Below are 26,964 nucleotides of genomic sequence, written 5' to 3' on the forward strand. Positions count from 1 at the left end.
AAGTAGAGATTGCTGTTATTTAATTCTAGATTTTCATTAACATTTAATAAAATTAGAGATTTATTTACTATAAATGTATCTGAAAATATGGCTTGTATAAAGTTGCTGACATCTTCCCAAAATGTTTTAACTTTAATGCAGTCATGGAATACATGTATCCAATCTGCTTTACAATTTTGCAAACATCTTCAGCATATAACATTATTAGAGGTGTTACATTTTTTTAATCTATTTGGAGTAAAAAAAGATCTATGCAGGAATTTCCATGTGTACATTCTCCAGAATTGCATGTTGGATGTCAATTTAACAGAATGTAGTATTTTGGTTTTATTTTCCAAGGATACATTTATTGAATGACCTTTTGTTATATGATTCCACAATTTTTGATTGATTTTAACTCTATAATTTATTAAAATTTTATATAAGTCTGATGTCAAATTTTCCCAATTTTGATTATTTTATACTATTTCATATAAATGAGTTATAAGTGTAGGTCTATCTCTAAAAGAAGAATTGTTAATTATTCTGCATAGATCTTGTGAATATTGCAATATAGTTTGTAATAATACCCAATCTGATGTAAATAGATTATAAGTTTTTATTATAATTTAACTATCCAAAACCTTATGTTCATTAATGCATTGTTGCCAGCAAATTAATCGTTTCTTTTCCCAAGTAATGAAAACCACCCTATGCATTTTGTTTGGAAAATTTCTTGTTACATTGAAAGGATATAAAAGTTCTAGCCATAACTTTATATCTGTATTAGAAATTACAAATCTTTTAAATGAATTATACATATAATTTAAGTATTTTAGATTAGTAGGTTTTGTTAGAGTGTATTGAAGACTAGCGCATAAGATATGCCATGGTTTATTAATATGATTGTCTATTACTACATTCTTTAATAATGTTATTTTCATTTGAATAAATAACAGTGTGGAGAGATTTCTAGTTAGAAGAATAGCACAGATCTATCCAATTTATAATTATTTTAAAAATGGAGGCTCTAATATACGTTTCAAGATCTGGGAAATTGATTCCACCTAGTTTCCAAGGTCTAGTGTGGTGTGTAAGAGCTATTCTGTTTTTATTAGGATGCCAGAGAAATCTTAATAATAATGTATTTATTTCTTTTAAAAAATATTTGTCTGATATTACTGGAATGGCTTGTGCTATATATAGTATTTTTGGGAATGATATCAATTTTATTACTTGCAATCTATCTTCAAATGTTATATATATATTATTCCATTTTATTATATTTGATTTTATTGTGTCTCTGATTTCCCTATAATCTATGTTTAATATTTTTTTTAATGTTGTACTCAATGTTATACCTAGATAGTTTAAAGTGAGAGTTTATTTACCAATGATATGATTATCCTCTATTTGAAAATCATTTTTTTTATTCAATATCATAAAATTTGATTTCATTTTGTTAAAATGTAGTCCTGAAATCGAATAAAATTTTTCAACTTGTATATCTAATTCTTTTAATGAATTCTTAGAAGTTGTTGTGGTAAGAAGTATATCATCTGCAAATAACATTATTTTTGAATTATATTGATTATATAAGTTTATACTCTCTATTTTGGGATTATTTCGTATTCAGATAGCAAGTATTTCAATGGCTAATGCAAATAATATGGGGGACATGGGACAACCTTGTTTTGTGCCTTTTGTCAATGTTATTGATTCAGAGGTGAAAGGTCCTAATTTTACATATGCTAAATTGTTTTTATATATGTTCTTTATTAATGAGATGAAGGAGCTAGGAAACTCATAATACTCTAATATCTTAAACAAGAAATTCCAATTTAAGGAGCCAAATGCTTGCTCTATATCCAATGTAATTATTAAGGCTTCTTGTTTTTCTCTATTTAAATAATCAATAATAGTATTCTTTGTATATTATCATAGGTACGCCTATTATGTATAAACCCTGTTTGATCTTCATTTATAATTTCTGTCATAGATTTCTTAATTCTATTGACTAAAATAGCCATAAAGATTTTGAGGCTCAATGGTTTTGCTTGCATTGGGTTAACAATTTATTTGCCTACTAATTTATTTGCTTACCAATTAAGCTGTTAACACATTTGATCATGTGATTTTACTACTTGCAGTATATAAATTTGTGATTTTGCAAGTGCAAACTCATCTTGAAAAAGCCTGGTATTGACCCAGGCGAAAGTGCTTGATTTTACATGTTTTTCGTCTTTTATTTTGAATAAAATTGGCAGTGAGTTACTTTTGAACTGGTTCGCTTTTCTCCTTGGCTCTGGATTTTGGTACTTATTATTTATTTTTATAATTTGATTTTGTATATTAAGTAATTCTGATTCCCATTCTTTTAGTTTTTTTTTTGTACCATGTGATAATTTTACCATAAATATAGGTTTTTAAAGCGTCCCATATCATGACTATGTTGAGTTCATTAGTAAGATTAGTGTCTAAAAAGAATTTTATTTCTGAGAGTAACCAAGGTTTAAATTCTTTTAGCTTTGTAATATATGCTGGAATTCTTGTCATTTGTATTAATTTCTTAACGTTTGTTTGAATATTAATAAGAATTGCTCTGTGGTCTGATAATGAACATGGTATTATTGTGAAACTATTTATCTTCTCAACAAGGTCTTGTGCAACAAAAATTTTATCTATTCTTGTTTGGCCTGTAAATCTGTGATCCTGGTGCAAAAATAACAGTGTGTTGCACTCTTTAAATTTGAATGTATCTATTAAATTATGATTTTCAATCCATTTTTTGAGTAGCTTCGCTATAGGGGCTATACGTAAATTTCTTTTATTAGTGGTCTCAGAGTTATCAAGAATACAATTAAAGTCACCTCCTATTATCAAACTACCTTTATATGTTTTACTAATAAAGTCTAGATGTTTCTTTGTCATACCTTGTCCTATTTCTGGAAACCAATAAAGATTCCCTAATGTCCAGATTCTATTATTGTATTTTATTATAACTAGTGTTATACGTCCCTCTTTATCTTCATACCTATAAAGAATTTGGGGATTAATAACATTTTTCTCCATAGTATCCTAACTCCTCTTGTTTTGGTTTTATATGATGAGTGTGCTATCGTTGTATATTCATTTGGATTCCATAAGTGCTTTTCATCAGATTTAAAGTGAGTCTCTTGAAGAAATATTATTTGTGCTTTGTTTAATTTTAAATATTTTAGTAGGTTTGATCTTTTTTTGGATTATTTAAACCATTTATGTTCAGTGAAAGTAATGTTAATTCCATATTTTTTGTTGATTTTCATGTTTGAAAATAGTTATAGTAATATTCGAGTATATTTCATAGTATTGTATTTGGAACAGATTTATCCTTATTTCCTGTATCATAAATAGACTGAATCTTTTTTGTAATACCTTTATATTAATGTTTGTTTCAGGTCATAATAAAAAAGTGAAATTTAAGTTAAGTAAAATTATTTTGATTAATATAATCCTTACTTTCAATCTTCCCCCCATCACACATGGAATGATATACATTCCTAATCTGACAGATAAAAAAAATATCTACCAGATTAACTCTCATATTTGGTAGACAGGTTTTCTTATGCTCCATTCTTGTATTATTAGAGACCTTTGAGTTTTTAGACTAGTATATATTGAATGATATTTATGATTTTACGTATTATGTACATAGTGAAACACTAAACTAGATGTAAGTTAAAGGCATATATGTAAAGATATTCCTTAATAACCTACTATCACATTGCTTAGTATCCTCATCTCAAAGAAGTTGAATCCATTATCAAATTGTTCTAATGTCATCTTCTTTTCCCTTTCTCAGTCTCCTTTATGTATAAGAACAATTTGCAAAGGCATACATATATATTTTATAATATACTCTTTTCGTTGACCATTCAAAGTGACTGACTGATATCAGCTTTAAGAGCATTTCTGAATCTGCTGTAGTTATATATTTTCTATATATGTACATGACATAATTATTATCATGGTAATATATGCATCATATGTTCAAATGAATCATTTAAAAGAAGATGATATATGGATTCTTTTCCAAACACATATTAATTGTTGTGAAATCTATTTTACATAAACATATCAAAATTTAAAAGATTCATTGAATGATATATGCTTATAATTTTCCCACGAACCAAAAAAATTGTATTACATATACAGTTGTAGTATTGTTTTTCACCAAAAGAATATAAAATTTTTGTTAGTGTAAACATAAGGTAAAACTCTACAAACTAGTTATTGTTCTAAAAATAATTTAAAACTCATAAATGACTTGTTATATCAATGTTTCATTGACTATCTGATTATATACTTCAACCTCTAGTTTATAATGCACATTAGATTCTTGCAAATATTAGAAATCCTTTGTCTTTTCATATAATTCATAAATTCAATATGTAGATTTTACTATAGGTTCAAGATACATTTTATAATCATTTTATAGAAGGCTCATTTAATTTATTCATTCAAATATGACAGATTTAATTTTCTGTCAATAAAGACTATTGAACCTTCAAGCTTTCTATTTAGAATATGCTTATTGATTGAAATATATCACATGCAGTATGCCTACTGAGGTGTATTGTATTTTTTTTTTATCTTTTGTGCAGTTTAGTTATGGAAGAGTAAGTGTGTTTCTATGCATGACAGAATGTTAATTCAATTGCCAAATAAAAGGTATAAATAATATAACTAGTATCAATTAAAAATGATATGTCTGTATTCGTACATGTGTGCACTGTCAAATCTAGCCATGTAGATTATAAACATATTTGTGTGTAGTCACTTATTTATGTTTGTTTCTGTGCTTATCTGCATATTTGTAGGTTAACACATACAGACATATATTTTCATGTTTGAAATTTGTGGAGCAATAAAAGGTCTGATACAAAGATCCATGAATTTCTTTTGTGTCTGAGATCTGGTGCTAAAGAATTACCTTGATGAACAATAACTGTGTTGTTGAAGGTCCACTTATCTGTTTTAAAAAAGTATGTTTACAACTTACAGCAATTAGTCTATGAGTAATGAAACCATATGGATATGAAAATCAAATTTAGTATGAATGTTAGTAGATAGTCAGTGATGAAAGTCTCTTATATGTCATTATGGATTTGTGTCTATTTAAAATATTTAACAAAATACCTCTAAGTGTCTTGATGTCATTGTACTTGAAGATTTTATCTCTCGTTTGATCATTCTGGCACACATGTGACCATTGTCTACAGATTCTATTTACAAATCCTAACTAGTGCTTTCTTTCCGCAGAAGCTTAGGTGCAGAGACTGCTCTGTCTTGATGCATCACCTAACATTATAGAAATTACTGTAAGAATGAAAATTTTATTTTGTAAGACTTGTCTTAGAATACTAGGAAACTCAATGTGTGTCAGTAAAAGCAAATTTCCATTGTAAACTTGTCATGACATATCTCTGTGAAGGACAGTTCCCTATCTTACTTTAATAGACTCTATAACAATGATAAATTCTAACAGAGCATTCCTCACATCACTTTTCCAAATTGTTATCTAGCCTTGTAGTTCACAGAGCTTACATTTTCATTCAAAGTTAGTTGAAAGACTATGTCCACTTATTTATTCATCCTTCCCTTTAACTGAGTTTCTATAACTCTTACAGAGTTATTTTACTGTATTTTCTTAAACTAAATAAATGTATTTCTTCCTATTGTTTGGGCTTGTCTATTATTGCATATTTTCAGTTAATGGGGTAGTACTCAAAATGAGCGATCAATGTATGCATGTAATGGTAAAATATAATGGACTAATGCATCACTTCTATTGCCCTCCTATACTATATATCTGATCAAGCACAAATGCTATGTAGCATTACCAGAAAACAGTGATTTTGCTGATCACTATTGATGATTATTGTGAAAGTGTTATACCTTTTATAAATGTACTTTCTTCATCATGAATAATAAATAAGATTCTTAGAGTAAAAGTACCATAATTTGACTGAAATTCATGCAGATGTTTTTAGACTGTACAATTTCTGTTTAATCTGAACACTATTTATAAACTAACTCAAAACTTTCTGTTTTCACACTAAACAGTCTATATTGATTTAGAGCTAAATGATAGCTTGCTGTGCCATACTTTCTATAAGTTTGGCAAACAGGAAGACATTTTTGACAGTTTATACTGCTTGACAAACATGTGAATATTTTGGATCGAAGTATGCCTAAAAAATTTCAAGAATGTTATGTATGTAATCCATTGTAATTTTCTAGCAACATGTTGGATCTCTTCTACAAGGCAGTAGGAAAAGGTGCGGATAATGCGAGCCCATTGTCAACCATCGTCCACTATGTTTTACCCTGCGGTCATCATTGCACTATAGTGAATTTCCTAACATGTATATATCTGTCAGGGTGCATACACTGACAATGAGGCAAATGACATTGTCAAATAGTAACCTCCGTTAAGAAGGGTGAATGAAGATGGTCATAAAATCTTAACAGGGCTGCTGCCAATATATACACTTCATCTGATGTGAGTGCTGCTTTTTTTTTTTTTTTTCCTTCTTTCTACTTTTGCTCATCCCTTCCCTCTGGCATTGTTACTGGTGGGGTCTCATGTGAGTAGTAACACAAATCAAAAGCAGGAAAACCAATAAGTACTGAGTCGGCATCAATCGTCCATCCCAAGTGCTGCTCCACTAAAGAAAAAGCACCAAGATCTCTTTTCAGATTGCATTCTACAATTGTTATAGTCCGAAAAAGACAGATTTCACTCATACTATATATATTTTTTTCTCTTCCCCTTAGTGGTTCTACACAGAATTTTGTTCGCTTTCATTCTTTTTGCATCACCATACCCTAGCAGAGCTTATGCACAAGCTATTAAGACTACTATGATGTTGAGTGACTACAAGAATGCTGTGTGTGTGTTCGCAAGTGTATCTGACAGTTATATGAGCTCGCGGCTTCTTGTAGACAGCTGTTATATTTCTACATTCTCGTCAGATAGTTCGTGTTTGGAAAAAAAAAAAAAAAAAAAAAAAGGAAATGATGCTTTAAACTGAAACAATAAAGTGTTCAACATCAAGGGAAAGTAAAAAAAATAATAACTCTTCATTCAATATTCGCACTTACAATATTACCCTCCTGTTATCATCCCGAACAATTATATAGCTACTATAGTTATATTTTTTATTAATGATAACAGTTTTTTGTCTGACATTTTATATTTACATGAAACCTAATGGTTACAAATACCTATATGTATTATATGTCAATATTTCTTGATGGAAACATTCAAATCATTCACTGTTCCTTTCTTTCCCCTCTCTACTTCCTGTTTATGATTCTATCCCATCAAGTCTGTCAATTTGATTGAAAATGAGTTCTTTAAGAGATATAATTTTTATAGTATTACACATCTATATTTGTTGGGGATGTTTTGTGTTAATTAATTGATATAAGCAGTTTCATTTTATGATAAGTAGAGTTAGATCACTATATTATAAAAGAAAATCAAGAGAATAATAAACTAAATTATGATTAATAAACAACTAAAATAATAAATGTACATACGTTTTAGTTTCTGTCCTTTTAGTGTATATTTAATTTTTTAGTAGATTCTTTGAGAGTATTTAAGCTTGTTGTATTTTTTATTTCAGTTTTTCATTTCTTCTTTTTTACATCAGTCCAGGAATTTTTTTTCTTGGGATCTTTTCAATGAATTAGATGTTGACCAGTCCATTTCTTCTGGAATTGTGATTATATTATTATTCTTGATAAAGGAAGATGCCTCTTCTATGTTGTCGAAGGTTCTCATTTCATTTGAGTAAAAAATCTTGATTTTCGCAGGGTATGCAAATTGAGCTTTGATTTTGTTTTGCTTCAGAAAATTTACAAGTGGCCATGCTTTCTTCCTTAAGCCCAGTACTCTAGTTGAATAGTCATTATCGAATCTTATTTGGTGTTGCTTATACTTTAAAGGATTTTTCCTCCATGCTGACTTCAGTATAAGCTCTTTATCAAGATATGATAAAAACTTTACTACAATGGATCTAAGAGAAGTATTAGGAGAGGATGATGCAGGTTTTCCTATGGCTCTGTCAGCCCTCTCTATGCCATTTGACAGTCCTTCTTTTAGGTCTAAGATTTCCAGCAACCAAGAATTTAAAAATAAGATGATGTCCTCACCCTCAACTTTCTCAGGAAGACCAAATATTCTGATATTTGTGCATCTTTCTCTGTTTTCTAAATCATCTATCTTGTTGATTAACCAGTTATTTTGTTGCAAGAGAAATTCACTTTGGTTTTCTTCTTCCTTCAACCTTCCATCTATATCAGAGAGAGATGTTTCGATGTACATTATTTTTGTTTGCTGCTGTTGTAATAATTCTTTAGAGACATCTGTTTGTTTTTGGCAGTTCTATTTTAGATTTTCAAGGTTGTCCTTAAAATTATCCATTTTCAATGACAGCTCCTGCAGTACAGAGGACATCAATTGGATTTCCTTCTTCAAGGCTGTTTCAGAGTGTGAGTTCTTTGAGTTAGTCATTTCCAAGTGGCTATAGTAGTCTCCAGATTAATTTGATAGGAAAATATTGGCAAAAAGCTTTCAAGGTTAGTACACTATTAGTTCATAAGTTTATCAATAATAATTGGATATTTTTGTTTGATGAAATTAATTATTTTCCTGTTATTTGAACTAGTTTTGTGGAGCTCTAAAAAATGCTGCTACCAGTTAGCCATTCAGGCTCTGCCACTAGACGACACTTTTGAAGTTAAGTTCACACATGATGATGTTTCTCATTAGTACTGTTTCAGATGCATTTTGATCTGGCTAAACAAAATAAAAGCAATCAACCAAAGTTTGTAAATGTAAACAGCTTTAAAAAATGAAACTAGTACATTAAAACAATGCAAAAAATGATGGTATAATGTGTTACAGCAGCACACTACAGCTGCACAGTGGCAACACCAATTATAATTTACTGTTATCATCATTCCATATATTGTACTTCTTCTGTACTACTGTAAAACTTATTGCCTTATACATTTGTGCTATACATATCATCCCACTATAAATAAAATGTGCTAAATTATCCATCTATTCCCACACACTGCCCATTTATAAATGTTGCATATATTGCAGTAGCAGTACTAACAACTACTGTTAAATAAATACTTATCAAAACCAAGTAAAAACACAAAACCTAATAAATCCAAAAGGCGTACACAGATTTGGAGTACCAAACAGCTTTAATCCTGGTACCTCGACATTTCGCCTTCAAGGGATATCAATATATCAAATTCTAAAGCTTAATTATACTAAACAATTAAACAATTAAACATATGTTTCAATGAAATTTCTTCAAAAATTCAACAACACCTCCTGATTTAATCCATGTGGGACCAAGGTTTCAAAATTATAAATGAAAGTAGTCTCCTGCTGATTTAACTTATTAGCAGAGTACCACTACCACAGTTGCCAGATGGTTGGGCTAATACACTAAACAACAGGGAATCAAAATTTCCCAAATGGGCTTCAATAAAATGTTCTGCCACTGGACTGAAGCCTATATTACCCCTTCTAATATTTCCCAAATGTTTCAAAATTCTAATCTTAAATTTTCTTTGGTCTGACCTATACACCATCTAACCTCATCACACCCACAACCCCAAATGTATATAACACCACATGATTGACAATTAAACCTTGCTTGAGAGACAAATATGTGTCCATTTATCATAGTATTAGATACTTTTCTAATTCTATGGCACACACTGCATCTCCCGCAAGGAAAATGCCCTAATAAACTATTCTGGGTCCAATTGGAAATTAGGTAGTTCAACAATTCTTTTAGGATTAAAAATCTACCAAAAGAAAAAGTCACATGTTGTGGAAATAAAGTGCTGAGTTTATCATCAGCTGTTATCATTGGCCATAACCTTGTAACCACCTATATGAGTGTGTCTGAAAAGGGACTAAACCTAGTAAAATAAAAATCTTCTCTTCTCTTGAAGTAAATTGAATTCTATGTCCAAACTCATGGAATTGTTCCCTACTTATCACATTATTCAACAATTTATTCTTTGCTTCATTAAGAATAGCTCTAGAATACCCTCTGGCTGATAATTTCTCCTCTACTTCAGCCAGAGATTTCTCTTAAGAAGCCATCTCAGAAGTATTCATCCATACTCTTATTAATTCACCATAAAGCAATGACCTAATGAGATATTCAGGATGCATGCTGGTACCATGCAAAAAATTATTCACTGCTGCTGAAGTTATATGGGAAATGTAGTAGTTTTTCATGACTAAGGGATGTGTTTATGTATAATGTGCACTGGTCACTTTAAAAGTGAGATAGGATATATAGACAAATTTTGAAACACAATTGTTTAATTGTTTAGTATATTTAAGCTTTAGAATTTGATATGTTGCTATCCCTTGAAGGTGAAATGCCAAGGTACCACAATTAAAGCTGTTTGGTACTCCAAATCTGAGTATGCCTTTTGGATTTATTAGGTACTGTTAAATAAAGTCACTTACATTTTAAAAATGTTGTGAACGTGTTACTTTAGAAGTTTAAAATTAAGTAAAGCCTATCCCTGGGATTCAGGAAACCTAAACTCCATGCAAGAACAGTGTAGCAGCTCCTGCACGGAGTTCGGCCACCGAGTGATTCAACAAACAGCTGATCTGACTTGCATGAGCCTGTCTACACTGTTCCTGCATGGAAGACAATGCAGCATACTAATCACCTCATTTGGTGGTGAAACCCATGCAAACGAGGTGAATTAGCGATTCTGGAAGCTGCCAGGTCTCCGTGCAGGAACACTGTCAGTGGAGAAATGTGTTCAGTTACTTAGTGAATGCATTTCTGCAAAAAAGAAAATGGAGGCTTGACAGCACAAATATGTATTCATATCTGTAGGCATGCCAATGGCCAAATATGGCCATTGGCATGAATAAATATTTAATTTTAATAAAAAATATTTTTTTGTGGCTGATTTTGGCCGTTTAAGCATAGCGTAGTGGTGTGCAAACATGATAGTGCCAAAAATGTTAAAAAAATGTGAAAACCCAAATTTAAAGAAAATCTGCATTTTGCCACTATAGTCTATGGCATGCAGAATCAAAGTAATACCAGGCGACAGTACTGGAAAGGTTTTTTACTTTTATACCAAGGTTTTATAGTGATTGTAATAGTGTTAATTTAATTTATTTAGCTACTTGTGACAAATGTGAAGTATTTTATGTGGGCCTAACCAAGAGGAGACTTCGTGACAGAATTTATAATCACTGTTACGACATTAAGAAAGGGCATGAATGCAACGCCCTAGCTAAGCATATCATTGAGTACAAAACTCATACGTTTAGTTTTAAGGTTTTGGAGTTAATGGCTATTAACAATAGAAAAGGCGATAATACCAATCAGCTAGCCATTAAAGAACTCAAATGGATTTTTACCTTGAAAGCTCACATTTATCCTGGCATTAGCCAGTCTGTATCTGTTAAACATATCCTAAATAGTAGAAAATTATAATATATATTTCTACAGGTTTCAGGTTCAGATGCTCATTCAGTACTTTTTAGTTAATTGTTTAGCTTTTTCTCCTAGGGCCTCTCATCAGACACCTTTTTCTTTTTCTTTTTGACCCAGTAGGCCATCAGCCCTTTTTCATGTATTCTTGGGGTAATGAAAACCTATTTATTTCATTGAAATAATGTACTTATTCATGAAATATATATACATATATACATTGTGAATGAGACAGAATAAATAAAAAAATATATATGAGTTTTCAGTTCATATATACATACACAGATATATATATTACATACATGTATTTTTTTTTTCTATTTTGTTTTTGGTTTTATAATAAAAAATTTTTTTTAATACCTTTTTTAATACCTTTCTTAATATATTTTTACATACACAACACATTTATATATAGCTAGGTTAATACCAGTAATGAATTCACATACGTCTTCGGTACATATTTCACATATATATTTTACTACATATCTATAGCTTTTAACAATATAATAACATAATTCTCTTTTTTTATAATTCACTTTTCATTATATTATATTATATATGACCATATTGACTTAAGCTCCTTTTATTTAATAGATGTTCCAAGAGAGCTAGTCCTCAAGTTTCAAGTATATCCCTGAATAAATTTCTAATAACAAAATTTTTAAAGAAAGGTCTACTAAAAAAGTTTTTAAAGTTTCTTACTTATTTATATATTTGTCTTTATAACTAATTTGGACCTTTCAAGATGATTAATATATATTTTTGCTCGTAATTTATGATTATCTCTAGGACCTTGGTATTAATATGTGTAATTACACAATGAGTTTACAGCACTTTTTGTACCCCGTTCTGGTCTTAGTTTGACCAGTCCACTTACCTCCTTTTTGGCATTCTGGGTTGGGTATATATAAGCATTGTGATTAGTAACACATTAATAGTGGTATTTGTAGTAGTTTTCTTACTGCAGAGTCTTGCAGCCAGATAGCTTCCATTCTTAGTGAACCTGCTGCTTTTTTCCGTAGGTTTTTAGATAAACTCTTGCTTTAAGCGTTATTTTTAATCTTCTACGCTTTGCACTATTGAAGCGCAACATTTTCATTAGATATATTTTCGTGAGACACGTTATGCACATTGATACATTCTCCATATTTCGTTTTGTATCTTGATTTGCACTATGATAAGGATTTTTTCAGGAAATAGTTCAATTTAATGTTTATGCAAACACCATCGCAACCTTCATGGTTCACACATCTAGAAAGAAAAACAGTCACTAAGAACCATTTCACCCTCACTAATTTATTTTGTCTTTATAAAGGAAGCTTTGAGTAATAACTTTTATGTAAGTGCTTTTATGTAAGTGTACTTTTAGGTAAGTGCTTTACCAAACGTTGGGATATGTTGATTGGCTCTATTAAATATATTGACACACAGTCTCAAGATCTCATCTCAATTAGAGAATTTCTCTGACAAGTTGTTATTTAGTTTTTTTAGAATTCTCGATTGTTTAGAATTGTCAGATCTATCAAATGTTTATTTGAGTCTTATAGCAATATATATTATTAGTTGTCTGAGATGTTCAACACCATTTTTTATTTTGACCAGAATTACACTTTTTGAAACATCGGCAATATATTTTTTATACAAGATTATGGTTTGCATGATGACTAGTGCAACCTTAGTGTTATTTTCTCATATATTGAATTTTTAATACATTAGGTTAAACAAGAATAGATAGGATGTTTCTCCCATTGAATCCATGCTGTGCTTTATATGCTTTTTTACGTTTTGAGATCTGTTTCATGATATGGACGAGTCAGCAATTGTATTTAGGTTATATGACGGATCGGAACACGATCTAATTCTATTTCATTTTATGTCATTGTTGTTTTTAAAGAAGTCTTTATGACAGTTTTTTTTAGCATATTACAAATTCTTTTAAGTTAATATTGTACTACAGGGATATGGCTTTGTAATGTGTTTAATTCTATTGGCATCCACAGCCATGTTTAACTGCTCCGTATACACTGTTTCTTTAAAAAATGAAATGTTAACACAATTAACAAATTAGGCAGTGGCTATCATTGATTAATTTTTTTGGCTTGCGCGCCAAAATGTTCTATATATAAGAACCCAGATTTTATTGTTTAAATACACCTGAAGAAGCATAGTTTAACTACATGAAAGCGCTTGTGTTTTGTACTTCAATAAAGAGATACTACGTTTACTTAATTCATCTCCTGTGGTGACTCCTATTTGGATCTAATACTACTATTTTTTCTACGTCTTTCCACGAGGAGTCTTTGCTTTCCTGCAACAGTTCGTTGTTTTTTTGTCTGCTTTTTTTGCTGCCTGCAGGTTTGACTCATGGAGCAGATTGACATTGAGTTGGATTTTCATCCAGAGAAGAGGACTACTACTTTACCGGCTTGGTACTCCCTCAAGCACTGCACAGAGAATCCTTTATTGACTCTGGAGTTGACGAACCAAGCAACTATTTTACCACAGACTCCTAATGGTGAGAGTGTTAATGAATTTAATAGACTTTGCAAACTGTTCCAGGATGATTTATATCAGTTACAAAGATATGCATGGCAAAGATTGCATTTAGAGGCATGCATTCATTTTAAAATAGTGCCTAGAGGCATGCATATTTTTTGTATGCCTTCTTATGGGGATAGTCATCCCACTTTATTGAGAAAATGGCAAGACCTCAACATACAACTTGGCTTTAGTTACATCAACCTTTTATTAGAATATTTTGCACCCCTTGAAACTGACTTAAGAAACAAAATTGATTTACAACATAAAGTCATTTCAGAACGCTTTAAGACAGAGTATTTCACTAAAAGGTTGGACAATATATGGACTCAAGTTCATTCTTTCAGTGAACGACTGAAACAAGTAAAGCATAAAAAACTTGTAAGGGATGCTAATGACTTTGCTCTTGGTCAAGTCTTTTTATGGCCCAGGACTGAAAATGTACGTACACAGGCTACATCTAATACAGAAAATCAAATAAATGCCTCAAGCTCTTTCTTTTACACATGGAACATCTAACACTGATATTGATATAGTTCCTTCTTCTACATCTACAACCAGCAAGCTGGCGAACATGGAATTGATGCCTAACAGTTATACTTCTAAACCTCCTAATGATGCAAATTTTGCTAGTGATACACCCCCCCCCCCAATCAACAAGCAGCTAAAGCATTTCTTTTAGCAGGCGCTAAACCTGAGGACACAGCCCCTGCTACTAACTGTTTTTTATCGTTTCCGGTGAAGCAACAACCAGGATGGAGAGGCCGGTCAAACAGCAGGGGGCCACGAAAAAGAAAGGGATCCGAAGAAAAGTACACAACCACAAGGAAACAAAGAAATTGAACTCTTTAGTGCATAACATCTCTGACTATATCCTGTCTGAGTCAGATATTTCTTTATTAGATAAAGGTCTCAATTTCATCCCTTCCCAAACTAGCCTTTTGAATGATGTTTTAATTGATTTAAGATTATTTTGTCGTAACGTGTCTTTGAAAATCCTATTTAAAAATAATAGTGCTTTAGATACAAAAGCCTTAAAAAACTTTTTTAGAGTTAAAAGTAGTTTTATACCCTTTATGCCACATAATGTAGAAAGCTTTTTGAAAATGTGTGAGAAGGACTTTTATGAATGGTTTGCTTTGAATAAGAAAAGATGTTGTTTCTTTAACGTTACTAAAGCTGAACAAGAGTCCACCCATGCCTTAAAAAGTAACACCAACGTTATTATTAAGCCAGCTGACAAGGGTGGGGCTGTGGTCATTATGAATTCTTCAGATTATGACAATACTATGAACAGCCTTTTATCAGATGATACTGTCTATGAAATGGTTACTCCAGAGAGAGTTAAAAGAATTATTAAAACAGTACAAACTGATCTATATGACCTTCTGATGTGTGGCCAGATAAGTTGTGAACTATATGAATATTTCCTCATAGAATTCCCCACAATCCCTGTAATTAAAGGCCTACCTAAGATACACAAAGACATTAATCCTGTACCAATGAGACCTATAGTCTCCAGTGAATGTTGGATAACCTCCACTATCTCTTCTTTTGTGGAAAGCCTTCTCAGACCATTGGTAGATAACATCCCTAACATTCTCAGAGACTCATACCAACTGATAGAATTCTTAAGAGAACTTGAATTAGACAGGTTGGATACAGAGTTACTATTAGTGACCATGGATGTCAAAAACCTTTTCACTTGCATTCCAAATGATCTAGGGCTTCAAGCCATTAGAGAGATATTAGTTACTCAGTCTGATTATAGTAATAACAGACAAATTTTGATTAACTGTTTATTAGAATTAATACTCAACAACAATGTTTTTTTATATCAGGATCAACTTTATTTGCAAAAATGGGGGGTTGCCATGGGCACCCCCTGTGCAAATAGCTACGCTAATCTTGCAGTTCATAACTGGGAGCGTAACCACTTGTTTAAACATGCAGAATTTAGTAGAATAAAAATATACAAGAGATTTGTGGATGACGTTCTTTTTGTATGGGAAGGCACAGAGTCTGACTGTATTACCTTTATCAAAGAACTAGATGCCACTACTTTCCTAAGGTTTACAGCTGAGACATCCCCTTGTCAGGTACATTATTTAGATTTGACATTGGATTTTATTGGAAATAAGATAGTTACTTCATTATATAGGAAACCCACCTGGAGGAACACACTACTCCGCTTTGAAAGCATGCACCCCAGATTCACCTTTAAGGGGATTATATCCAGCCAAATGTATAGAATGTCCAGGATATGCAATGACAGGAATAGTTTACAATCAGAACTCAACAACTTAGAAGTCTTGTTAGAGAGAGAGGCTACCCCACCAAGTTAATTACTGAATGTAAGCAGGAAAATCAATAGAAAAATGAACATTACCCATGACTCAGATGTTTATGAAAGGAACGTCTCTAAACCCAATATAAAAAATAGAGGGAAATTTACTGACAAGTTGAGTTATGTTACTAAATATACCTGTGATGTTACCAATCTTAACAAAATTATTAATAGGAATTGGAATGTTTTAATTACGGACCCATTTACTAAAACAATAGTGGGCGACTATCCTAGGTTTAGTTACAAGACTTGCAATAATTTAAAACAGCTACTTTGTCTAGAGAGGATTCCTCAACATAATAATGGAGCAAGTGATGTACAGGGTACATTTCCTTATGGTCGGTGTCACATGTGCCCATATATTTCTAAGAGTGTTAGTTTCCTACATCCAGAAGGGTTTTTTACTTTTATACCAAGGTTTTATAGTGATTGTAATAGTGTTAATTTAATTTATTTAGCTACTTGTGACAAATGTGAAGTATTTTATGTGGGCCTAACCAAGAGGAGACTTCATGACAGAATTTATAATTACTGTTACAACATTAAGAAAGGGCATGAATGCAATGCCCTAGCTAAGCACATCATTGAGTATAAAACTCACACGTTTAGTTTTAAGGTTTTGGAGTTAATGGCTATTAACCATAGAGAAGGCGATAATACCAATCAGCTAGCCATTAAAGAACTCAAATGGATTTTTACCTTGAAAGCTCACATTTATCCTGGCATTAACCAGTCTGTATCTGTTAAACCTATCCTAAATAGTAGAAAATTATAATATATATTTCTACAGGTTTCAGGTTCAGATGCTCATTCAGTATTTTTTAGTTAATTGTTTAGCTTTTTCTCCTAGGTTCTCTCATCAGACTCCTTTTTCTATTTCTTTTTGACCCAGTAGGCCATCAGCCCTTTTTCATGTACTCTTGGGGTAATGAAAACCTATTTATTTCATTGAAATAATGTACTTATTCATGAAATATATATATATATATATATATATATATATATATATATATATATATATATATATATATATATATATATATATATATATATACATTGTGAATGAGACAGAATAAATAAATAAAAAAATATATATGAGTTTTCAGTTCATATATACATACACAGATATATATATTACATACATGTATTTTTTTTCTATTTTGTTTTTGTTTTTATAATAAAAAAAAAATTTAATACCTTTCTTAATATATTTTTACATACACAACACATTTATATATAGCTAGGTTAATACCAGTAATGAATTCACATACGTCTTTGGTACATATTTCACATATATATTTTACTACATATCTATAGCTTTTAACAATATAATAACGTAATTCTCTTTTTTTATAATTCACTTTTCATTATATTATATTATATATGACCATATTGACTTAAGCTCCTTTTATTTAATAGATGTTCCAAGAGAGCTAGTCCTCATGTTTCAAGTATATCCCTGAATAAATTTCTAATAACAAAATTTTTAAGAAAGGTTTACTAAAAAAGTTTTTAAAGTTTCTTACTTATTTATATATTTGTCTTTATAATTAATTTGGACCTTTCAAGATGATTAATATATATTTTTGCTTGTAATTTATGATTATCTCTAGGACCTTGGTATTAATATGTGTAACTACACAATGAGTTTACAGCACTTTTTGTACCCCGTTCTGGTCTTAGTTTGACCAGTCCACTACCCCCTTTTTTGCATTCTGGGTTGGATATATATAAGCATTGTGATTAGTAACACATTAATAGTGGTATCTGTAGTAGTTTTCTTACTGCAGAGTCTTGCAGCCAGGTAGCTCCCATTCTTAGTGAACCTGCTGCTTTTTTCCGTAGGTTTTTAGATAAACTCTTGCATTAAGCGTTATTTTTAATCTTCTATGCCTTGCACTATTGAAGCGCAACATTTTCATTAGATATATTTTAGTGAGACACGTTATGCACATTGATACTTTCTCTATATTTCGTTTTGTATCTTGATTTGCACTATGATAAGGATTTTTTCAGTAAATAGTTCAATTTAATGTTCATGCAAACACCATCGCAACCTTCATGGTTCACACATCTAGAAAGAAAAACAGTCACTAAGAACCATTTCACCCTCACTAATTTATTTTGTCTTTATAAAGGAAGCTTTGAGTAATAACTTTTATGTAAGTGCTTTTATGTAAGTGTACTTTTAGGTAAGTGCTTTACCAAACGTTGGGATATGTTGATTGGCTCTATTAAATATAATGACACACAGTCTCAAGATCTCGTCTCAATTAGAGAATTTCTCTGACAAGTTGTTATTTAGTTTTTTTAGAATTCTCGATTGTTTAGAATTGTCAGATCTATCAAATGTTTATTTGAGTCTTATAGCAATATATATTATTAGTTGTTTGAGATATTCAACACCATTTTTTATTTTGACCAGAATTACACTTTTTGAAACATCGGCAATATATTTTTTATACAAGATTATGGTTTGCATGATGACTAGTGCAACCTTAGTGTTATTTTCTCATATATTGAATTTTTAATACATTAGGTTAAACAAGAATAGATAGGATGTTTCTCCCATTGAATCCATGCTGTGCTTTCTATGCTTTTTTACGTTTTGAGATCTGTTTCATGATATGGACGAGTCAGCAATTGTATTTAGGTTATATGATGGATCAGAACACGATCTAATTCTATTTCATTTTATGTCATTGTTGTTTTTAAAGAAGTCTTTATGACAGTTTTTTTAGCATATTACAAATTCTTTTAAGTTAATATTGTACTACAGGGATATGGCTTTGTAATGTGTTTAATTCTATTGGCATCCGCAGCCATGTTTAACTGCTCCTTATACACTGTTTCTTTAACAAATGAAATGTTAACACAATTAGCAAATTAGGCAGTGGCTATCATTGATTAATTTTTTTGGCTTGCGCGCCAAAATGTTCTATATATAAGAACCCAGTTTTTATTGTTTAAATACACCTGAAGAAGCGTAGTTTAACTACGTGAAAGCGCTTGTGTTTTGTACTTCAATAAAGAGATACTACGTTTACTTAATTCATCTCCTGTGGTGACTCCTGTTTGGATCTAATACTACTACTACTACAATTGTTTAATTGTTTAGTATATTTAAGCTTTAGAATTTGATATGTTGCTATCCCTTGAAGGTGAAATGCCGAGGTACCACAATTAAAGCTGTTTGGTACTCCAAATCTGAGTATGCCTTTTGGATTTATTAGGTACTGTTAAATAAAGTCACTTACATTTTAAAAATGTTGTGAACGTGTTACTTTAGAAGTTTAAAATTAAGTAAAGCCTATCCCTGGGATTCAGGAAACCTAAACTCCATGCAAGAACAGTGTAGCAGCTCCTGCACGGAGTTCGGCCACTGAGTGATTCAACAAACAGCTGATCTGACTTGCATGAGCCTGTCTACACTGTTCCTGTATGGAAGACAATGCAGCATACTAGTCACCTAATTTGGTGGTGAAACCCACGCAAACGAGGTGAATTAGCGATTCTGGAAGCTGCCAGGTCTCCGTGCAGGAACACTGTCAGTGCAGAAATGTGTTCAGTTACTTAGTGAATGCATTTCTGCAAAAAAGAAAACGGAGGCTTGAGAGCACAAATATGTATTCATATCTGTAGGCATGCCAATGGCCAAATATGGCCATTGGCATGAATAAATATTTAATTTTAATAAAAAATAATTTTTTTGCGGCTGATTTTGCCCGTTTAAGCATAGCGTACTGGTGTGCAAACATGATAGTGCCAAAAAAAAAATAAAAATGTGAAAACCCAATTTTAAAGAAAATCTGCATTTTGCCACTATAGTCTATGGCATGCAGAATCAAAGCAATATCAGGCAACAGTGGTTGTCAAGGGAAAAGGCTCCATGTCAGTGCAGTATCTATGGGCTAAGGCAGTGGGGTATCAAATGAGGGGAAATTTACTGAATCACAAAATATTCTACATCCAAAACCTGCACCTAACCATGTAGGTGCTAGAACAGGATCGTGTAGGCAGGAGGAGCAACTAACATGAAAAGGGGGTGTGTCATGCTTGCTGTAAACAAATTGCAGCTCTGTAGCCCGGGTTTGCGCTTAGCTAAGTGCAGCTAAGCAAGGGTGTGTGTGTCTGAGGCTGTAATGTCTTACACTATGAAATGAAGAGTGTGCTCATGTCCAGGGAGGGATATTTCTGCTAAAATGTGTTTAACTTAGCTAAACGGATTTGTGTGGCATGTACTTGGACCTAAACAAACAAAACAAAAAACACAGGAAATGGCAACACTGTGTATATGTAAGCAATAGGTTGTGTTCAAGGCTGTATAGTGTTGTTTACCTTGCCTAAACAGGTTTGCACAGCACGCACTGGGATTTAAACCACAAAAATAAAAAAAAAAACAGGAAATGGCAAGTGGAACAAGGAAAAAAGGGAAATAGCAGAATAGAGGCACTCAAATACAAGTAATAGAGCTGGCAGGTGGAATGTATCATACTCAGCCAATCACACAGGCAGCACAACACTATAAACAATGCAAACACCTTTCAGTCTGATTTTTCCCAATAACTCTATACCACTGCTGTACACAGAGGAGGAAATTTTACCTTACAAAACTAACAAAATGTTAGGGGCTCCTGTCACACTCATACATCAGTATGTGCAAGAGGCCAAAGGTAATGAAGATGGCAATGCTGACAACCGCCCCAGACTTATGAGGAGGAGGAGAGGAGTGTTCAGGCCCAGGGTAACCTACCAGGGGCTGCATGAGCTGGAGATAGTAGAGTGCTACAGGGTGGACAGGGCCATACTGCAGCTAATTGTGGAGCCATGCCAGCCTCGCCTCACATCCAGAACAGAGGGGAACCCATCCCAATGGATACCAAGGTATGTGTAGCTCTAAGAATACTAGCTACAGGTACTTTCCAAAGACCAACTGGGAATATCATGGGGTATCACAGGCATCTGTGTCCAAGATACTCCACCATTTCCTGGATGCCATGTGGCCACATGCCAAGAAGCACATTAAATTCCCCACCACCCGTGAGGAGAGGACCAGCAAAATGCATCTCTTTCACCATGTAGCAGACTACGTGGAGGTATTGGGTGCCATAGACTGCACGCACATCCACATCAAAGCACCACCTAGTGACTGGGGTAGGGTCTACATTAACCGCAAGAGCTTCCACTCCATCAACTGCCAGGGCATGTGCGATGCCCAGGGCATTATCATGAATGTGTGTGCTGACTGCCCTGGAAGCTATCACAACTCCCACATCTGGCATTCCTCACAGCTATATCAGTGGTTTGCCGGGGGGACATCCCATATGGCCATTTAGTGGGGGATGCTGGCTACGCACTGGAGCCGTGGATGATGACACCCATCAGAAATGCACACATACCCACACAAGAATGCCATAATGAGGCACATGCACAAACTAGGATCATTATAGAGCATGTGTTTGGGATGCTCAAGTCATGGTTCCACTGCCTTGACATATCCGGTGGAGCCTTGCAGTACTCTCCAGTCAAATGTTGCCACATTGTCATAGAATGTGCCATGCTACATAATATGATCCTGTGGAAACAGCTGCAGCAGGAACAAAATGGGGAAGGGACACACATCCCCATGATTGCCAAGGCCTCCACAGGCACAGAGGGACTCAGAGGAGAAACTTCCTGAGCCTGCCCTTGTAGGCAGATGGAAGCATGCCCAATATGCCCTGGCCTTGGTAAAGAGGCAAGGAATAGCACATACACTGACACTGCAGGGCCCCAGGGACTGATTTCTCTCTCTTTCTGACTCACACACACAGTAAAATGGATGCCAGACATCACACCACCTATACCTGACCATGTATAGGCTGTGTATTGTGTGCATCCGACATAGTCAGCCCTCAAGCACCACCCTCACAACAACTGCAGGCACAAGGTAAGCCAGTCTCTGTAACAAATTAAACTAATGGAGTGGTATTCTCTCATAGCATATCTATGATACTGATCAAGCATGTAAGGGAATGGGGTGGCTAACTGGGATAGCAGCAGACACTGACAGCTCTGTGGGACAACAGGATGTGTATCCCCAGTACTGCCCTACCCACATCATGCTGTACCACCCTAGTCGACAAATACCACTGCAGTATATGTGGTGAGCCAAATAACTTGGGGGGGGGGTCAAAGGACATATGCATAGATGTCAAAGTGGGGGTCCCATACCCACCACTAACTCCACACAGCAGATCAGCTATAGACAACCATACACAAATGTCTGGCAAAGGCCCTCACAGGGCGACATCCAAGAAATTCCCACCTACAGACTTCCACGGTGATATCACAGCAGGTCTAGCAGTGGCAGTATGGCTCTGAAAGTTAAGAAGTCTGAAACTACAAATGTCTATCCCAGAGCAATCTGATCTGTGGTTGATACTGTTATGCCTGTAGTCTGAAAGATAGGGCACACCACTATGCTACATGGGACCAAAATGTTAAGCAAATATCAGCACAGTCTGTGCAGATGTGTATCATGTCACCCCCCCCCATAGTCCCATAGAAATGCAGTAACATGTTCCTAGACTTTAGCAACATCCAGCTGTCACCCAGAGTGATGGTTCAATAGTAACAAAAAGCAATTGTCAGTAACACCCACAGTGAATTTACTGGTGCCATCCCAGGGGTGTCTCCTGCCGGCAGCCTAGGAACATATGATCATCAGAGTGCACTGCCCTGCTACAGATGGCCTTCATCTGTCACATCTAGCCTACAGGCCTCTAGCAAATGTCTATGCCTCACCCACAGTGCTCTTTAGGGAGTGTCATGGGGTCTATAACACTAACATAACACAGTCCACAAAATGCAATGAAAGGCAATGCTGACAACTGCTAGGAGCAAACTTGCCAGCCTCAGGGAGCCGGAAATCAGGAAAAAGCTATGAATAATGGGGTGATGAAGGTCCAAAGAGAAGGACACCTGTAAAATACTGCTCTAAGAATGTTATAAAGTTGATGGAATGATTTGTAGTAGCATGGAATGTCTGATCGGTAAGAAGTCTGAAACTGCAATGTCAACTGTCAGTAATATCTGACTTCAACCCTGAGTGACTTGCAAAACACTTTTGCTGGAAAACCACACTTGTTTGGGTAACCAACAAAATATATGAGTCATGGATGTGGACATTCTGTGATACTCTGTACAGTTGACAGGCAGGGCTAGGAGTTTAAACATGGGAATGCACTCTTTGCAGCCAGTGAGAGAAATAGACTGCAGAAGGTTAATAAATCCAGAAAAGTCAGAAGCTTGATAAAAAAAATGAACACAGTAATTAAGACTGTCCATAGAGATCCATGCGATATAACAGAAGTAAATAGAATATATTACTGTGCTGCTAAATTAATAACTGATAAAGTTCTACCACAGGAACATAGGGTAGCGAGGGAAAAGAGGGAGCAAAAGCGAATACCATCATGGAAATATTGAATAGAGAAAACTATAAAGCAGCTAAGACAAGAAATGTCATTGTTAGAAGATTATAGAAGAAGGAATAGATCAACAAAAATACTAAGAAAGATAGATGTGATAAAAGCAATGTGCAGTATTAGAACAGACCAGGATCTATTATGCACTACTGGAGATAACAAACTAAAAATTTCAAAACAGGTGGAAAGGCTTAGAAGATATGAAGATAAATATAAGGGAAAAGCACAAAATAAGCAATTTATTCATGACCCAAAAAAGTTTTATAGAGAACTGGGAAATAAGGTAAAAGGAATTGAAAGACTGCCAAAAAAAGAGGAAGTAGATACATTTTGGAGAAGTATCTATGAAGATCCCGTGGAACATAACAAAGATGCTAAATGGATAGAAGAAGTAAAAGAAAGAATAAGAAGTTTAAAGGTACAGGATATGAAATGGGATGAAATAACAGCCAGATGGATTGAAACAAAGTTGAGAAAAGCCTCTAATTGGAAAACCCCAGGCCCAGATGCAGTACCTAACTTTTGGCTTAAAGTATTAACTTCTTGCATGAGGATTTAGCCATGATTAAGAACTATTTATATGCGCACCCCGAACACACACTGCACTGGTTGACAACAGGAAAAACAATGCTCTTACTTAAGAGTGAACCTGCAAGCTACCCTAAAAATTATAGACCAATAACTTGTCTTCCAACGATGTATAAACTATACAAGGGAATTAATGCCGACAGAGTTTATAGTCATCTAGAAGAAAACTCAATTACGGCAGTAGAACAAAACAGCAATAAAAGAAAGTCATATGGAACAAAGGATCATTTGTTGTTAAACAAAGTTATAGTGGAGAAATGTAAGATGGGGAAGAATCTAAGTATGGCATGGATTGACTACAAAAAAGCATTTGATAGTATCCCACATTCATGGGTAAAAGTGTGCTTAAAAATGTATAAGATACACCCTACATTGATTGACTACATTACAGTAACCATGAAACAGTGGCAGACCACTTTGCAATTAAGCCATGAAAAAGGACAGATTATTATCCCAGGGATAAAAATTCAAAGGGTGATATACCAGGGTGACTCTCTGTCACCACTGCTATTCTGCCTTACCATTAATCCATTAAGCTGTTTACTTAACAACTTAGGCCATGGCTACAATTTGGCTTCTAGAAAACAACAAAGTCTAATGATGTCTTATCTTCTCTTTGTCGATGATTTAAAATTGTATAGCTCATCAGATGAGGAACTGAAAGCACAGCTGCAGATTGTTAAAACTTTTTTAGATGATATTGGAATGTCATTTGGTCTTGATAAATGTGTAAATGCAACCTTTAAAAAAGGAAAACTGCAACACCAAGAAAACATCAGTTTGGGACAAGAAAGTTATATAAAAGAACTTGAGCAGGAGGGAGTGTATGAATACTTGGGAATTGATGAAGGATCAGCAATAAAACGTGAACAGATGTGAATAAAGTTCAGTAAGGAGTACTTTAGAAGACTTAAATTAATCTTAAAAACAGCATTGACATCTAGGAACAAGATCTAAGCAATAAATCAGTTTGCTCCTTTTGTCCTAACTTATAGTTTTGGAATGATTGACTGACCCCAAAAAGTGTTGGATAGATTGGATATTAAAACAAGAAGGATGCTTCATGCTTACCAAATGATTTATAAAAATCAATATATACCAAGATTATATATTCCCCACTCCGAAGGAGGGATGGGCCTCCTTGAAATTGATTACATGTATAGATCTACAGTCGTGGGACTCCACACATATCTGCTGACCTCACAGGATCTAAATGTAGTGAAGGTTTTGAAACATGAGGAGAATAAATCTAAGATGACATCTCTGCTTAATTTAGCAGAAGCATATTGACGTCAAGCAGGAATGGAAATTAAGCCAGAAGAAGATAAAAACCAGGCAACAACTGAATGTCCTAAAAATCAAAAGAAAGAATATAAGGTGAAGGACCAGATGAGAAGGCAAGAAATGGGGAAAAACATAAATATAATTGCAAGTATAAAAAACATCTGGAAGAGCCTCATGTTGATCAAGAATGAACACAGGAATGATTAAGGAGAGGTGAATTCACATCAAGAAATGAAAGGTTAATATTGGCAGTCCAAGATAGTGGGCTACGTACACACTGGTTTACAAAGTCCACTGAACATATGGGAGAAACAGATATATTTAGGTTTTATAAAGCCAAATTGGAAACAGTCACACACCTTGTTGCTGGTTGTGATGCACTAATGCAGAGGGACTGTATACTGAAAGGCATAATAATGTGGCGAGACTGTTACACTAGAGATTGTGCAGACATTATGGTATTGAAGTGGCTAAGAAACACTGGAACCATGAGCCACATAAAATCATAGAGAATGATGAAGTTTATATCACATGGGATCACCCAATACCAACAGTTCAAAAGGAAGATGCTAGAAAACTGGATATAGTGGTCCAAGAAAAGAAGACAAAAGTAGCAGTTATCATTGAAATTGCCACACCTAGTGACTACTGTCTTGTGTACAGAGAGACACAAAGTCCTAAAATACCTGGATATGCAGGCAGAAACAAGAGCCATGTGGAAGAAAGATACCCAGACAGTTCCCAATAGTAGTAGGAACAAATGGTCTTATAAAAAGAATTTACAATCGTATTTAGATATGTTACCAATTCATGTAATACCATATGAATTGCAAAAGGAGTCATTACTGGGCACATTGAGGGTGCTGCAAAGAGCACTTTTGGCTAATGTCAAAGAGTGAAACAATACTAATTTCATGAACTTTAATCGTACTTTGACTTAGGAATGGGGTCCATTCCCATCATGGTATTAGAAACCCAAAAGACTTGGAGAAATTAAAAACAGGCAGGCCTAACCCTGGAAGATGATGACATGTCTGCACCCACAAAACCCTGAGCCGCAGCCATAGGGAGTAACACACCCCTCCCTGATCACTCATCCTATGCAACATCCTGACCCCAACATGTGGCCATCCAAGCAAAATGATGTAGACCATACATATATGTGTGACAAACACACACCTCCAGGCTGGTCAAACAGTTTTAC

This window comes from Protopterus annectens, chromosome 1.part2 (assembly GCF_019279795.1).
Source record: "Protopterus annectens isolate FY-2018-M chromosome 1.part2, PAN1.0, whole genome shotgun sequence".
In the NCBI taxonomy this organism is placed as follows: domain Eukaryota; kingdom Metazoa; phylum Chordata; order Ceratodontiformes; family Protopteridae; genus Protopterus; species Protopterus annectens.